We start from the raw sequence: 17,700 nt of genomic DNA on the forward strand, positions 1-17,700 counted from the left end.
ACTGTGGGGGACCATGGGTGCTAAACCAGGTTCTGTTACCACAGTTTACACTGAGCTTCTCAAGTGCAGTTATTGTTAACTGTGTTTTCTTTTTATTTATTTATTTAGATTTCTTTTAATGATGTCTGCATTTGGAAAGCTCAAGTTTCATCATCTCTCTAATGTGGAGGAACATATGGACACTGCTTATAAGCAGCCGGCTATCTGATAGGTCTTTACATCTAAAAGCCTCCAGGGGGTGCTGTGCTCCAGAGGCAGAAGATTGTTCCTGGCCAGGAGCCACCTGCTCCTGTGCAGCAGCGCCCCCTACTCTCCATTGCTCTTTTTCTGTCAAACAAAACATACAGTTGCCATAAGTTCATACACTGACCATTTCCACATTAGGAGCCATACCTGGTTTTAGCCTCACTTTGGATTTCCTTCCTGCAAATAGACTAGTCTATTCCCCTCATTTCCCAGGCTGAAATTCGCAATATGCTTTCGGCACTGAATCTAATGGAGGCAGCCTCCCATCATGCTTTGCTCCCTTCCCCTGTTCCAGAAATGTTTTTGGAATAGAGGGAGGGCAGGGGAGGAAGGGAGTGGGGAGGAAGGACAGCGACAAGGAAAGGGACAGGCCCATATGCCTCAAAATGGTGGGTGTGGCGAGAAACTCGAATGCACGCATTTCTGTACTGTACAGTTCAGATTTAGGCCCCATTAGATCTCGCTTGAAAAGATGAAATTGGTTTTTTGGGGGGATTCCTTTGCTTCAGGGCAAGGGGGGCACTTTGGATGTGCCCCTGAAGAAGCAGATTTCAGTGCAGAAACAGACAAAGAAAGTCTACCCTTTAAAAATGCAAATTCAAACGCTATTGCTAGTGCGGAAACAGTCACTACCCACTGTCATGCTTCCTCCCCATTAAGAGATCCCCCCTTCAAGCCCCCATTTGTATATCATCATTATTATTATTGTTAAATTTCTATACCCCCCCCCACAATGGGCACATGGCGAGTCACAGCAATAAAATCATCATGCACAATAATATAATACAGTAATAAAAATGCGCTAGTAAAAAATATCCAGAGCAAGCGTGCTGTGATTTTACATTTCTTTCTAAACCTCCCCCTCACTGGCAGTCTTCAAGCGAAGGCTGGATACACACTTTTCTTGGATGCTTTAGGATGCTGTGGGCTGATCCTGCGTTGAGCAGGGGGTTGGACTAGATGGCCTGTATGGCCCCTTCCAACTCTATGATTCTGTGATCCTGCCCTGAGCAGGGGGTTGGACTAGATGGCCTGTATGGCCCCTTCCAACTCTATGATTCTATGATTCTGTGATTCTATGATTCTATACTTTCTCAGAAAAAGCAAAGTTATGGCAACTAGTGAAATGGTAAAAGAAGTGGAAGTGAGGAAGTGTGGAAGTTTTACGGAAATTAGGAAACACAGTGAAGTGAATGGAAAGAATTTTTTATCAGATTAAGATTTTCCCTTGATTTTGAAGCTGAGTAGCCAGTTACCCAAACTTAGCCTACCTCACAGGTAGGGTTGGCCGCTCTGGGTTTGGATATTTGGGGTGGGGGTGGAACCTTCAGAGGGTAGGGTTTGGGGAGAGGGGGTATAATGCTATAAAGTTCACTTTCCGAGCAGCCCTCTTCTCCAGGGGAACCGATCTCTATTGCCTGGAGATGAGCTTTAATTCCAGGGGATCCCCAGGTCCCACCTGGAGGCTGGCATCCCTACTCACAGGGGAGTTGTGAGGATAAAATGGAGAAGGTTCCCCATTGGGGAAAACCGAGAGGTGTCAAATACAAATATATATAAAGGAATGAAATGACTGGAGAGAAAACAGATTTTAAACACCAACCGCAAAGCTCTGTTCCTGGGGATATTCCATGTAGAGCCTCCCAAAGTCTTTCATTCCCATTAAGCAGAAGAAAAAGACGGAGAAGTATTTGGAACAGGGCTTTGGAGAAGTGACCAGAATACCAAGGTACGTTAAACTCATGCAGTGGTGCACAGAGGGGTGGGGAGGGAGCGCAGACATCTGGTCAAGGGAAGTTTTTTTCTGTTTTACATCTTCTGCCCAAGGGCATGAATTAAGAGACAGCAAATGACAGCTGGAAATAGAATGACTGAAGCGAATGGTTTTAAATATTAATCACTATTAATTGTTTCGTCACGAGGCCCGTTAGCTCTGTACTGCCAGCCGCTCTAATTGCGAAAGACGGTAAAACCTGATAATTTGGAGAAATAGCCAAAATGTGGTGAAACTCCAAAATTTCTCAATAATAGTCATTATTGTAAAGGGAGAGACAGAGTTGTTTGGCAAGGGGAAAGCATAAATTATAAATGAAGTTGAAGGATATCACAAGGAAACTGTTGTTTTAAATTATAGCGTTCGATTGTCGTGTTAAATAATCTAAATAGGAAAATAGACGGAGAGCTGCTCTGAATTTGTACAACCCTCCATCACAGCTAGCGTCTTGTTTCCAGCACGCGCCAGCCGGGGGCCTGGGAGGAAATGGGAGTGGGGTAAGATGGAAGCCCCTCCCCCTCCTGTCATGAGCTCTGCTCCCAGCACAGTACTACCTTGCGAAGAACATGGAGCTTCACTTGCTTGTTTTTTCTCTTTTTTGCTGCCAAGTTGCAGCTGACTCACGTTGAACCCGCAGGTTTTTCAAGACAAGAAGTGAATGGAGGCAGCTCATCCGGGCATCGATCTATCTATCATCTATCTATCTATCTATCTATCTATCTATCTATCTATCTATCTATCTATCTATCTATCTATCTATCTATCTATCTATCTATCTATCTATCTATCTATCTATCTATCTATCTATCTATCTATCTATCTATCTATCTATCTATCATCTACCTACCCACCCATCCATCCATCCACCCATCCATCCATCCATCCATCCATCCATCCATCATTATATGTCTCACGGCGGTTTACTGAAGTCGATAAACACACAACAAAATCCCCAAACAGTACCCTTAAAAATATAACAGTATAAACATATAACAATGTAAAAAAGATGGCGAACAATAAAAATATATCAACCTCCGTTCAGCTCTGTTCATCTGGAGAGCAACCCTGTGCTTTTGTGGTGGTCTCCCCTCCAAGCACTAGCCCAGGGCCACACTGATTTCATTTCTGACTCCAGACAAGATTGGGCTAGTCTAGGCTATCCCAGGTCAGGCATTTTTTCCTGGTCCCCTTTTAAGGCCAGTGGCTGTTACCACACCTTGACCAGATATGCACAGGGTGGGTAGTCAGATATGGCGGCAGCAGGGCAATGGGGCTAATCCCCGATAATGCATGACGCTACCACCCTCCCAGCCCTGGCGTGGTGTAGCACCCTGGATAGCACCCTGGAGTATGAAAACTCGGAAACTCCCGTGTTCCCCGCAATACCGCAGGCACCATCCGTGGCCCTCCAGTGCTTAACGGGAGACCACACACAGGGACACCACATGCCCCTGTCTGCTTCATGGAGCTGTGGAGCTGGATGGGGTGTTCCCCCACCTCCACCTTGGTGGGAGAGCGGAATGGTGCCCAGAAGTTCACTGGGAAGCTCCCTGTAGTTCTGTGGTTGCCATCGGAGGCTTCCCCCAACCTGCAGCGTTCCTGGAGGGACACCAAACACCCCGGTTGGGAACCCCAGTTCTAAAGAGACAAGCAGGCAGACTGTTAGGCAGACAGGCAGTATGTCTATCAGCTGAACTAGCCTGTGACTCATGAAAGCTCACAGTGAAATGAATGGACTTCTGCTTCATTTTGCTTTGATTGTGTAATGTGGGTTACTCCTTTGCAGCCATCCCTGTATGGTCGACCCTCTTGCAATCAGTTTTGCTAAAAAAAAATGGAGTGGTGCTTAGAAGAGTAGCATGGCCCTGGCCCTTCACAAGAATAACATACAAATTTGATCTGGTCCTCTTTTGCCAACTCTCATGGTTTTGTCCAAGTGTAGCATCGCTGTGTCTAGTGCACCCGGAGTAATGATGTTTTTGTTTTGTTTTTACCATGGTCCTTTGCCATGAGTTGGAGTTCTCATGTCTTCCTTAGGAAGGACAGAGACAGACTTCTCTGCTTTGCTTGTTGCTGCTGCAGCTACAGATACAGGCCAAAATGGGGCAAGTGCAGTAGGGTTTCCCTGCTCCAGTCTCCCTGCAGCAGTTATTCCCCCTTCTCTAGCTATTCCCTGAAGTTTTTCTTTAAATCACTAAATGGTTATCATTATATGACTATAACATTATAACGATCAGTGTGCCAGGTTCACTGACTTTCATTTTATAGAAAAGTAAGGCTCTAGCTGCTTTCATGGCAGAGATATATCTTTCTCCTTATTTCTCAGTTAACAGGAGGTAACTTACATTATAAAAAAATAAAGCTGGAAAGTCAGGGGAACTAGTAGCTACGTTATTATAATGCTATAGCAATATAACGATAGAGAAGGGACTGCTGCAGAGACAGATTCAAAGCGAATGGCATTGACATGGATGGGGAATTCCCAATTCTCCCACCCACACAGCAGCCGCTCAGATTTACTGTTGTCTTTGCCAAATTTTGCAGCAATGTAAGCCTGACAAAGATTGAAGAACAACCATGAAACCCTGGGAGGTGCATGAATGCACAGAGTGCTGTGTGGAAACAGGAAGTAAAGCCCATTTCACAATACCATGGAGCCTGTGGGGAACTGACCATAGATAACACTTCCAAATAGAATGTTTGAGACAATACAGACTAACAGTCCTGACCTGGAAAGCCCAGACGAGCCTGATCTAATCAGATCTCAGAAGCTAAGAAGGGCCAATCCTGGCTAGTATTTGGGTGGCAGTTCCCCCAAGGAACCTTAGGTGTCACGATTAGAATAGCCCAGATAAACGCCATCCCATCAAATCTCGGAAGCTAAGCAGGCCGACCCTGGCTAGTGTTTGGATGGGAGACCCCAAGGATTTGGGTGGTAGTTCCTCCAAAGAACTCTAGGGGTCATCATGACATGGAGGCAGGAAATGGCAAACCACCTCCAAACGTCCTTTCCCTGCTGCTGGACAGTCCTCGGACCTCCTGCCTAGATGATGTGTACCATACAACAAACAAATAAATAAACAGCATATTCTAACAGTCAATGAGTCTAGGGGGTTGCGTTGCCATTGTTGGAATTATTGTGAAATTCCTGTGTGTGAGCAGAGTGCACAAGGCTTCCAACGCAGCAGAGGCCATCTTGTATGGGAGAGTGACAGGCAGCAATCAACATAGCAAACGCCCTCTTTATCTTTTCCATCCAATAAGAGGTCTTCATTATAGGGATGACCTTTGTGGACAGGATAGAGAAAAGGCAAGAGTCTTTTCCCATCCCTGACACCCTGGGGGGAAGGTGAGGCTGAGAGTGCTCTGGGAGAACTGCTCGACAAGAACAGCTCTAAGAGGAAGTGACCCGAGGTCACCCAGCTGGATGCCTGTGGAGGAGGAGGAGGGAATCCAACCCAGTTCTGCAAGTTAGAGGTCATTGCTTGTAGTCACCACACCACGCTGGCTCTTAAAAATGCCACCCAGGCACTCATGTTCAAGAATTGCATGGTCCTGTTAGTGAATGTTTGTTTGTTTGTTTGTTTGTTTATTTCCCGCCACTCCCTAAGCCGCTCATGGCGGGTCACAATATCTTAAAACCCCATTAAACCCCCTATTCAAAGACTTAAAATCCATCCCACGAGGGCAGAAAAATCCCCTTCCTACCCCCTATTACTAAGGGGGGGTGGAGAAGGAGGTCCAACGATGTTCACTCCAAAAGCTTTGGGAGGGGGCAGTAGATATACCTTGCCGACCCCAGCCTCAACCATAGACCTGGCAGAAGAGCTCTGATTTGCAGGCCCTGTGGAATGTTGAAAGATCCCCCAGGGCCCGCAGCTCACCCGGGAGCTCATTCCACCAGGCACGGGCCAGGACCGAAAAGGCCCTGGCCCTGGTCGAGGCTAGGTGCGCTTCCCTAGGGCCGGTATATTGTAAGGGCCATTCCGCAAATCCATGTTGCAAATTGTTTGCAGAATGAAAAATCGCCATTTTAAATAGTGGAATTCGTCATTATGCATACCTGCCTTTGTAGTGGAATCCAGTTGCGTTTCTATCGTTTTCCACAGGTTTCCGGTCTCGGCAAAAATCACTAGCCAGGAAGCGATATTGCTGAGCTGTGTCCCGACCCTGGCCGTCAAGCAGCCAATGAGCGGCCGTTATCAAGCTCCCAAACAGCCCCTTTCCCTTTAAGGAAGGTTTAAAAAACACACACACACGTTGCAATGAATCTGCGTTGATTCATTGCAACAGAGAGACCCATCCAGCTAGCAGGTGGTGTTTGAGCTGCCATTTCATCGTTGCCACGCTCCCCCGAGTGAAAAAAAAAAAATACCCCCCCCCCCTCACGGGTGCGATTTTTGGCCGAAAATAGTGTGAAAAATAAAGGGAAAATAAACCAGCAAACGGGCCTCTGTGTTGCTTGTGCTTGGTGACTTTAAACAGAGGGACTGCAGCCGGGGAAGCCTCGCTGGGTAAACGAAGGCTTGCCGGTGTGTGATCTCCGCTCGCTCTGAGAAAAAAAATGGCGATCGCTTTGCCGGAAGATCAGAGGAGAGAGCCAGGGGGAGGGACTTTGCAGAAACCGCAACAATGGTAACGCACAGAACTTTCCTGCTAGTGTTGCAGATTGGTTGCAGGAGTGTAGCGCTTTCCGGAGGGTGAATCCACTTTTTGGGATTTCCCTGAAAGCGCTACAACGAAGCGCTTTTTGCGGATCGGTTTCAGGAGTGTTGCAGATTGTCTCTTTCAAGCCCGGACTCTGCTTAGCTTCTGAGGAGATTCAGCCCTGCCATTCCACATTGCACCTGCAGCTTTTATTATTCCATCCATGAAAATGGTGTCCAGGAGTTCACTGGGAGTCTCCTGTTCAAACTCCTTGTTGGGGCTGTGACTATTCCGTGACAGGAAACAATCTCTTGTGAAGCCTCCCGAGCGAGTCCGTATTGATCGGTTTGCCTCCTTTTCATTCCCAGTGGACATTTGGAAGTGTTAAGTGCCCTTCCGTTAAAGAGGTAAATGTGGTAGCTCAGCTGTCAGTCATTCTCTTTGAATACCCTTCCCCATGTTTGAACAATGATCCAATGTTTCTACCTTTCTACCAAAGGAGTTTGGTGATTAAAAGATCCTGAAAGATAAATGTACAAAGTGGTTTATCGCTCAGGCTTAACCTTTGAGTGTAGATTTAAGACTGATTTTTTTTTAAATGTTTCTCTCTTTTCTTACGCTCTGCAAAATGTTTCTGCCATGAGACCAAGGGCTACAGATTACCCCCCCCCCCTTTCTCTATTGGTTTTGGTACCAGTCTCTCTGCTTTCCAGTTGAAATTGGAGGACATCCGGTGGGTTGAGAGCTAGATGCATCTGCAAATCTGTTCCACATAATATATTTCTGGTAAGGCCTAGGAAGAGGAGCTGGTCTCATGGCTTAAGTGCCACTCAGTGCTTAACACCCACTCAGGGCAGCTGTCCCGCCCCTGCATGCCTCCTCCTCCAACCGGCTTGCCTGTCTGTGCAGCGGCCAGCCAATTGCCTTCTGTCCCCCACCCCTGACCACCCCTCCTCCTTCCACTTCCCTCTGAGGCTCGGAGGCTGCAGATCCCTGCTGTGTGAGAGCTGCCCCTGCCGGTGAGTTCCTTGCCCGGGGCCTCCAGCCTGCAGCCTTCCCAGGTCCTGGGGGGAGCGGCCATCTGCAGAGTTCTTCCATACACCCCCCCATCTGGCGCCCGTTGTTTTCCTGAATGAAACGGGCTTTGTTCCTAGTAGACTCCTGAAGCTGATTAAATCAGAGTCAGAAAGGATCTTCATGCAGTCATACCAGGATTCTCTTTTATGCATGAGGTCAGAGGCACATTCCCTGATTCTGTGTAAGAAAACAAGAAAAAGCAAAATAAACTGGGCATTGCCAAGAACTAGTTTTGAAACTCGGAACTGAAAACTGGCTTCTGATCAATGTTCCATAGAGAAGACTAACAGGTGTATTGGAGCCCCTGAATCTGGGGAGGAATTTAGAAAGTGCTGTTGTTTTTCTTAATCACTTGAAAATATAATTAGGCAAAAAAAACACTTTCTTGGTGTGAAGAGTCAAGGCTGTAAGCTTACAGCACTTTTAGTGAATACATTGAATTTATTAATAACAACTTTGTGGAGGACTCATTTTGCCACTGATGAAAGTACTGAAAACAGAGAATAATCTAGAGACCGTGTTGGCAGAGTCCAGGTGGAAATAAAGAGATAACAGAGACCCTTAAACTTTGTTTAAGCCATTGGGCAGATTCTTTTTTCCTTTGCTGTGTTTTTGGGATCGTCCACTTTCTTCCTGCAGCACTTAGATTTTATTAATGTAGGCAGATTATGAGTGGGTAGGCAGGAAGTGATGTGCCAGTGTTTGTCTCTCATGGCCCTTCCTTGCATACCCATATTGTATGTTGGGAATGTCGTGATATATTGAAATTTTATGGAATGTTTTATATGATGTGAACCACCGCGAGCCAGCTTCTTTTTGGTGGGGGTATCACTTGGGCATGACATTGGGGTTACTGTGGATGGACAGGTAATTTTGAGTTCCTACATTCTGCAAGGTGTTGGACTTCCAAGCATATGATTCTGTGTTAAACCATGGCGGGAGGGGGACATGAGGAATCCCACAAAGGAGTTGATAGGGACACAACAACTCCTTCCCCACTGCCACCCTCTGTGTTTGGGTCCAGAGGAAGGAACACAGCCATTGAAGGGCTGTCCCCTGAATCCCAGCCCCAGGAAGGGGCTAAGAATTCATGGCCAACCACATCAAATGTGGCCAACAAAATACCCGTACTGCCCCTATCCAGCTGGCACCAGAGATCATCTGTCAAGATGCCAGCATCATAACCACCACGTGGCCAGTATGGAAGCCTGACTGGTATGGATTGACTGCTGACATTTCTTCCAAGTACACCAGGATCTGGTCCTTGGTGGCCCTTTCAACCTCCTTGCCAAGAAATGCAAGATTGAGACCCGGTAGCTGGTCAGGCCCCGCGGGTCCAGCAATGGTTTCTTCAGCAGGGGACAAACCACGGCCCCCTTCAGCACTTCTCAGAACTCCCCGGAAGACATTTTATTTAATTTATTTTTCAATATGCACCTCCCCTCCTTCCAGTGATGCTTCTAAGCAGGATCAGCCTCAAGCATCCAGGAGAAGGATCTGTCCAGCTGCTGATTAAAGACGGCCTGCAAGGGAGAGCTTCCCACCTCCTTAAGCAGCCCATTCCTGAACTAGACTCCTAGAAACCTAGAGTGGGAAGGGGCCATCCAGGCCATCTAGTCCCACCCCCTGCTCAAGGCAGGATCAGCCTCAAGCATCCAGGAAAGGGATCTGTCCAGCCGCTGCTTGAAGACAGCCAGTATTAGGTAGCTCACCACCTCCTTAGGCAGCCCCTTCCACTGCTGAACTAGACTCATAGAATCCTAGAATGGGAAAGGGCCATGGAGGCCATCTAATCCCACCCCCTGCTCAATGCAGGATCAGCCTCAAGCATCCAGGATAAGTCTTTGTCCAGCCGCTTCTTGAAGACGGCCAGTGAAGGGAAGCTCCCCACCTCCTTAAGCAGCCCATTCCTGACCTAGACTCATAGAATCCTAGAGTGGGAAGGGGCCATCTAGGCCCTCAAGTCCAACCCTCTGTTCAAGGCAGGATCACCCTCAAGCATCCAGGATAAGTAGCTGTCCAGCTGCTGATTAAAGACAGCCAGTGAGGGGGAGCTCCCCACCTCCTTAGGCAGCCCATTCCATAGCTGAATAACTCTGACTGTGAATTCCCCCTCCACGATATCTAGGCAATATCGTTCTCAACCCATTACTGCATGTCCTTTCATCTGCTGCCAACAGGAACCGCTACCTGCCCTTCTCTAAGTGACAACCTTTCAAATACTTAAAGAAAAGAACCACTTCTGGACCATGGCAGGTGCCTGTGCACCAGTGGGCTCTTAAACCTGGGCAGTGCCCTGTGGATCGGGGCCATCCTGGGCAGCAGGAATGCCTTGTTTTCTGGAAGACTGTTGGAAGTGCCTGGTGGGGTCAGGGAGGTGGTTGTCTGCAAGCTGCCAGGCGGGGGACGATTGTAGAAGCCTCTCCCTCATTTTGTAATTACACAAAGGCAGCAGCCATCTTCAGCGCCGGAATTCATAAAGGAATTCTGAATGAGAGAAAGAAAGAGTTTGAACCTAATGATTTTCTATGCATAAAAATCCCCTTTATGATTTGTAAAGATCACTTTGTGAAAACGATCGTTTAGCATCTGGTGTGCTGGCAGAATTGTGGCAGGAGTTTTGCGGAGTTCCAAGCAATTTCCTCGGAATGCTTTTGTTCAAGTTCTGTAATAAGCCCGTGATTTTGCTGATTTCTAGCGCGGAATTTTCTATATTTAGGTCATTATAGCCTCTATTTTGGTATATTCCAAGCTTTATGGAAAGCAATCAGCCTACCGTTTTGAGTTAGATTTTCAAAATGAGGACTGTGGCACTGGGTAGGAAGTCTTTTTTGATCGCGGGCTTTGAAATGAAGCTTCCCAAACCGAGAGGCAGGGATCGACGCTGGAGTGTTTAAGGGGTCCCCCATTTGTGTGCAAAGAATCCCTTTCTTCTCACCCAGGGATGTGGCTCTCACTTGCTATTGACACCTGAACGTCTTGTAAGCAAACAATGTTCATTCACTCCCCTTAAACAACACCGAATAAACATTGTGGCTGAATTGACCTGGGAAATGCAACTGTTAAAGGAATGCGTGGGCTGTAATAAACATTAACCGGTTATCCCTACTCTGTAGCACCCAGTGGCTCCCCAAAGTATAATTCAGCTGCTGGCTGTTAACATTCCGCATTTAGAAAACCTTCTCCTTTTGAGAAAAGGCAGCTATGCAGTTACAAGTGGGACTGCAGCTTCCTTCATGCAGATTGTACTTGTGAGATGTGAGAATATGAAATTCAATTGTTTTGAAATGCTTCCTTTGAGAACCAGCTTGGTGCAATTGTTAAGAGCAGCAACTTCTAATTTGGACAGCCAGGTTTGATTCCCTCCAGATGCAGCCCGCTGGGTGACCTTGGGTCAGTCTCAGTTCTCTCAGTGCTTACTCAGCCCCTACTGCCTCACAGGGTTTCTGTTGCGGGGATAGGAAGAGAAGGAGATTGGCAGCTGCTTTGAGACTCCTTTGGGTAGAGAAAAGCAGGGTATACAAATCCAGCTCTTCTTGTTCTTCTTCTTTTTTTGTTGTTCTTGTTCTTTTTGTTCTTGTTCTTGTTTTTGTTCTTGTTCTTCTTCGGAAACTTTTATTTTGAATGCCATTGTGTGTAATTCTACTAGATCTGTGACTATGGATGGGAGACCACCAAGGAAGTCCTCGGTTGTTATGTAGAGGCAGGCAGCAGCAAGCCTCCTCTACTTGTCGCTTGTCTTGAAGACCCCATTGGGAAACCCCCTCTTTGGGGGATTGCCATACGTTGGCTGCGACCTACTGGCAATTTCCACCCCCAGGCACGTTGGTCGGGGGAGCTGAGCCCACCCAACATTACCTCTTGGTTCGTCTCCCCCAACCTCCATGTTCTGCCAGGCCATTCTTCAGCCCTGAAACTGAGCAAATCTGCAAGGAAATACCCTGCAGTGTTGGACTGCAGGAAGCAGCAACAGGGAAGCCTTTCCCCCTTCTGATGCTGCCATCAGATCAGCCCTTCTTCACTTGATCCAAACATAGTCCACACGTGACGTTGGGTGAAAGGGAAACTGCTCTTTAATACGCTACTTTGAAAAACCCGGGCTCAAAAGAAGAATCGGGACTCATCTTTGTAGCTAAATTTGTAGGCATTTTGTAATACGGGATTTTCTTTTTCTGCTTCCCGTTTCAGTTTGTTGTGGTTATTTAAAAAAAAATCTAGTAAATGAATTGTAGAAAATGCTCTACATCCTCTAATTTTGATTTCCATTTTTTTGAAAAATAATGTAAATGCCAGAGGAAAATAAAAAGCACTTTGAAAGCGGTATTTGCCAATTAACAGCATTTCACAAAGATTTTGCTTTGCATTTTTAATACACATAACCGAGCGTCCCAAATTACATGATTTGCATTATAAACTGGAACAGCTCCTATGGCGCTCTTGCAGCCCAGCAGTAGAATCACAACGCTTTTCATTTCAAGCGCGGTACATATTTATTTACCAAAGTGTCACCCACTCCAGCTGTCTTTATTTCAATCCTTTGGGGTCATTTCTGAAGCGCTGGCATCTTTTGGCTGTCAAAGGCATGTAAATAAATATCGCAGAGACGTAAGCGAGAGAGATGAGCAAAGAGCCTTTCTGGAGAAGGGTGTTATGTCAGAGCAGCCAGAGTGAACGGCCTCTTCAGGGTGGGTTTTCTAACGCAGTGGAAAGGGTCATGTTGGGGTCCCCCTTGGACCTTGCTGACACCTTTCCGAGGACCCACCACGGGTTTTTAGAAAGTGGCCAGGGCCAAGTGGGGATTGGCCATGTAGATTTCTTAAAATGCTGATTTGGGAGCAGCTGCCTCCAACAACAAGGATCTCCAGAGTATGACTGAGCACCAGCAATGGCAGCCATATTGTAGCTGTGCCTTTAGGGATGCCAGGCCCCTGCTAGGGGCAGGGAAACCCACTTTGGCATTTCAGAAGGTGGGGAAAATCCCCCACCCCCCAAGCCATCTATTTTTGTTGTGAAAGTGACGTTGGCATGCCGGGGTCCTCAGGGGGTCACACTCTGGCGTTGGGGCAAATCTCTATGGTTTTTACCACAGAGTTTCCCCAAAAGTCAGAATCTCTTGTGACGCCTCTGACATGCCAGTGACACAGGCATGCTAGATGCTTTTCTGGATTCAGGCAAGTGTGTGTGTGTGTGTGGGGGGGGTTCTTGGGGAATGCCCCTTCTCTTGCCAACAGCATGACAGCACCTGGCAACCATGTGTGCCCAATACACTGTGTCAGAATCCCCAAAGATGTCCACAGTCTCAAAAGTGTTGGGGATGCCTGAAGCAGTATAAACAAGTCTTTATTGAGTGTCAAATAGGTTTCTTGACTAATCACTAACATTAATCATCATCATCATCTTAACACAGCCCGCGGCGCCACGGGCGCTGCGGACTAAATAAAGACGTAAAGGCTTAGTGGGAGGAGTTAGGGTGGGCTCGGTCCGGGATGAGGAAGGGTGCCGATTGGCCCCTTTCTCCGGACAGACCATCGGACAGGCCAATTGGCCCGGCTGATTCCCGCCCTGCCGACAAGGAAGCAATTGCGAGCCGCGTGGAGTGCGGCTCGCAGTTGCTCCCTTGCCGGCAGCTGTCAGGCCGCCCACCAAGGGAGCCCCCGGCAGCCGCGCTCCACGCAACTGCCGGGGGCTCCCTTGCCTAGCGCCCGCTGTATTTTAAGTACAGCGGGCTTGATTACTAGTACTACATAAAATGTGAAGGGAACTTCTGAGGACGTGCTGGCCCTCTAATTGGTCCTGGGCCACTGAGGTGGGCTGGCATACCATCGGGAAGCACCAGAGGGCCTCTGTTTGGTCCTCACTGGGAGCGCCCTCCTCCAATGAGAGCTATTCACAGGCTGTAAGGAAGCTGGACAACGTGCTCCAATACTGCCCCTCTGCTCTCCCCGGCATCGTCCGCTGGGCAGGGCTCTCCGCTCACTCGATGACAACGGCACTCTCCCTGACCTACTGCCACCCTCTGTGGCCTCACAGCTGCTGTCTCTGCTGATAGCCAATGGGTAAGCCCCCTTGCCCCCTCTAAAAATCCATCACTACCCTTCCTACCCACCGCAAGTGGAGCAGGCCCTCTTCCCCTCCCACAAGGATGCCTTTATGCTCCTTGGCATGCCACAATTCCCACACTGCTGCCTACCAGGATCCCAAAAAGTGCCCTCCTGCAATGCTCTGTGTCTCCCTTCCTTCTCTCCCCGACCTATTGACTTATGGGAAAGGCCAGAGTTGGCTGAGCATGTGTTCCACGCCACCCACCTCTCTCTCAGCTTTCCTTGCCTCTGGAGAAGGGAGCTGGCAACTGAGCGGACTTTTAAAAAATGGCCTTATGTACTAGTGAGTACATATATAATGTGGTTAAATGGAGGATAGGATTATGATTAAGCCCCTAAGGGTCTTTGTTGCAGAGACAGGTCGGGTATAACCAAAGTAAATAAATACTGGATGTAGAATATATCTGGGGAACTAAACAATATGAGGTGTGGCTTGGGCTGTTCTTTTGTGCTCCCTGGCTTGAGAGACAGTCTGATTCATCTTGTAGGAACTTGCCCCTAAAAAGCAGGCATCTCTGTATTACATACAGGTGAATATTCATTCCTTTCGGCTAGAGCATTATGTCCCTTGCTTTGCACCTCTTCCTCTCTTTTCACCCAAGTACTGGACTGATTCTGTCATGTGTTTTGAGATGGGGCGGCACTGTATCAAAAGCAGTCAAAACTTGATCTGGGATGATCTCTTTTGAATCAGCAAATTGTGTTGGATACTTTTTCTTTATCATCACATTTTTGGATTTTAAGGATTTCTGTAAATCTCTGGGGCTCAGCAGTAAATTGCTGAAATGAGCACTCTGAACCTAAGAACACAAGAAGTGCCTTGCTGGGTAAGACCAATAGCCTATCCAGTCCAGCATCCTGTGTCACACAGTGATCAACCAGTTCCCCTGGAGGGCCAAGGCTTTCCTCTGAGAAGAACATTGGAAGAGACCCTCTGGATCAGACCAGTAGTCCATCTAGTCCAGCCTCCCATCTCACACAGTGGCCAACCATTTGTCTGGATGGTCAACAACAGGGCATGGAGGCCAAAATCTCCCCCTGATGTGAACATGAATAGACCCTTGCTGGATCAGACCAGTGATCCATCTAATCCAGCATCCTGTCTCACCCAGTAGCCAGCCAGTTCCCCTGGATGGCCAACCAAAGGGCCTGGAGACCTAAGCCTACAAAGATGATGCTTGTTCTTTTTCAGGGTGGTTTGGGTTCTGCACAATGCCAGTTCCTTTGGGTTCTCTCAGTGTTTTCTGGTGCCTTTTCAGCTTCATTGGTTGTATTAACAAATGTTCATAGTTGAGGCAGCATCTCATTTAATAATAACACCATCAAGAAAGTAAGAAAGTTGACTACATTGAAGCAACACCGACCTGGTGGAACAAGCTCCCGGAGGAGCTGCAGGCCCTGCAGGAACTTTCGGCGTTCCGCAGGGCCTGCAAAACTAAACTCTTCCGCCAGGTCTTTGGTTGAGGCCGGGCAGCAAGGAAGATCATGGCCCCCCTATAAGAGTAGCAGTAGCAAATGTCAACAGTGCCCTCAATTCACCCTTCCCCTCTGGCATTGATTTTTGGGATGGTTTTAGAACAGAGTATATTTTACCGCCACATCTTGTTCCCAATTGGGGTTGATTGTATTGTATTCTAGTTTTATCTGTTTAACTTGATTCTTGTCATTAGAAAGTCAGCCTGTGATCCAAGTTGATCCCTTACTCGATCCCTGTGTGTATTAATGAATTAACAATGAATTAGCAATGAATTCTGCACCAGCAGGGTCTGAAATGGCATTAAAGTGGCTGTCAAATCTTTTTGTGTGTGTGCGCACTTTTAAACAGCCGTCGTTCACCTTGGGGACAAGGAAGGGCGTCTGGGCGGCACTTCCCAGCCTGCGCTCTTCTTGGAGGCCTCTTGGCCACCGAGCAGCAAGCCGTGGTTGGCGCTGCCATGCGCCTGTGTCATGGAGCGCGATCGCCCCTTTCCATCTCCGTCAGCAGAGCCTGCCAAGAGAGTAATAATTCAATGCTCTTGACACTGAAGGATTTCGGCTCCCCGGCCACCGCGGTTCAGACACTTTGTCATCATGAGCTTTCAAGAGGGTAAATAAGTTGATTAAGGGAGGAGATTTGTCATGTCGGGACGGGTGTGTGTGTGCGCGCATGCATGCATGTGTTGCCCTCCTTGCAGCGTCTTTGCTTTTCCCCCGATTCCTTTTCTAGGAATCCAGATCTTTCAGTAAGGATCTGCACATCATGCCTGGGTCTCCAGGTGGTTTCTCAAAGATGGCCACATTGTCCAGAAGCTAACTTTTTTTTTTAATGACACTTATTAATACATGTACAGAGTTAGAGGAATAATAATAGAGAGGAACATGACAAGGTCATCCTAGACAGCTTTTTCAGTGGATCAAAATGCAATTTATCCCTTGCCAGGGTGAACTGTTAGGGTTGCCAGCCCTGGGTTTGGAGATTCCTGTGGGGTACAACCTGGGGAGGGGAGGGTTTGGAGAGGGAAGGGGTCTCCCCAAATATAGTGTCACCTTTTAAAGTAGTCGCTTCCACCCAGGGAACTGATCTCTCTTGTCCAGCAGTCAGTTGTAGACCTGGGAGATCTCCAGACCCCACCTTGAAACTTGCAACCCGGTGTAATGCTCTGGGTAGGTCCACAAGCAGAAAGTCCCTGGTTTGGATCTTGCATCTGCTGTGAAGTTGTGAGGTTTTAGAAGAAGAAGAAGAGTTGGTTCCTATATGACACTTTTCACCTTCCCTTTCCACTCCCCATTACAGACACCCTGTGAGGGAGGTGAGGCTGAGGGAGCCCTGATATTCTTGCTCGGTCAGAACAGCTTCATCAGGGCTGTGGTGAGCCTGAGGTCGCCCAGCTGGTTGCATGGGGGGAGTAGGGAATCAAACCCGGCTCACCAGATCAGAAGTCCGCACTCCTACATCACTCTGGCTACCTGCTCAATACCGTAGTACCGATTACAGCCAATGATACCCCTGAAGTGGGGTTGCTAGATCTCCCCTGGCCACTTAGGGGGCTTGTCAGATGCAGGTTGGGAAATTCTGGGGGAGACCCGGAGATCCTCTGGAATTACTGTTCCTCTACAGGAGAAAGAGATCAGTTCCCCTGGAGAAAATAGCTGCTTTGGAGGGTGGGCTCCATAACATTACACGCCGTTGAATTCCCTCCCTGCCCCAAAGTCTGCCCACTCCCAGCTCCACCCCCAAAGTTTCCAGGTATTTTGCAACCCTGAGATTTGGGGATGGGCACAGGGGAGGACAAGGGCCTCAAATGGGGACAATGCCAAGGAATCCCCCATCCCAAGAATCTCCTGGGTGAAACTGATCTCTTTAGTCTGGAGAGGAGTGGCCATTCCAGGGAATCCCCAAGTCCCACCTGGAGGGTGGCAGCTTTACTCTCAAACTTTTTGAACCTTTGGTGGTCTAATAAGTGCTAACTATATTGTTTATTTTTTTCCCCATTTCATTAATGGAGGTGTGGGGCAAAGATCTTTGTTGTCCCCTTCCCCACATTTCTGAGGACAGCCTATTTTGGTCTCTCTCTCTTTTAAAACGAAGTCATTTGTGATTTAAAAATCAGTAAGGTGGTATAGACCAGGGGTAGTCAACCTGTGGTCCTCCAGATGTTCATGGACTACAATTCCTATGAGTCCCTGCCAGTGGCAGGGGCTCGTGGGAATTGTAGTCCATGAATATCTGGAGGACCACAGGTTGACTACCCCACATGATGTTCTACCAGACACTTGGTTAGCCACCTGGATCTATTTTTGTACACAGTCAAAAGAATGGGCAGTCCACAAAACTTTGCAGCCTCACTCTGGGGCTGCTCCTAAGAATGTCTGGCT

At 47.8% G+C, this 17,700-nt stretch overlaps 1 protein-coding gene across 4 annotated transcripts in view; it reads left to right on the plus strand.

The window, feature by feature from the left end:
• ERBB4 (erb-b2 receptor tyrosine kinase 4) overlaps positions 1-17,700 on the plus strand; it is a 918,733-nt gene that overhangs the window by 376,869 nt on the left and 524,164 nt on the right. The window lies entirely within an intron of this gene.

This window comes from Paroedura picta, chromosome 2 (genome assembly GCF_049243985.1).
Source record: "Paroedura picta isolate Pp20150507F chromosome 2, Ppicta_v3.0, whole genome shotgun sequence".
NCBI lineage: Eukaryota > Metazoa > Chordata > Lepidosauria > Squamata > Gekkonidae > Paroedura > Paroedura picta.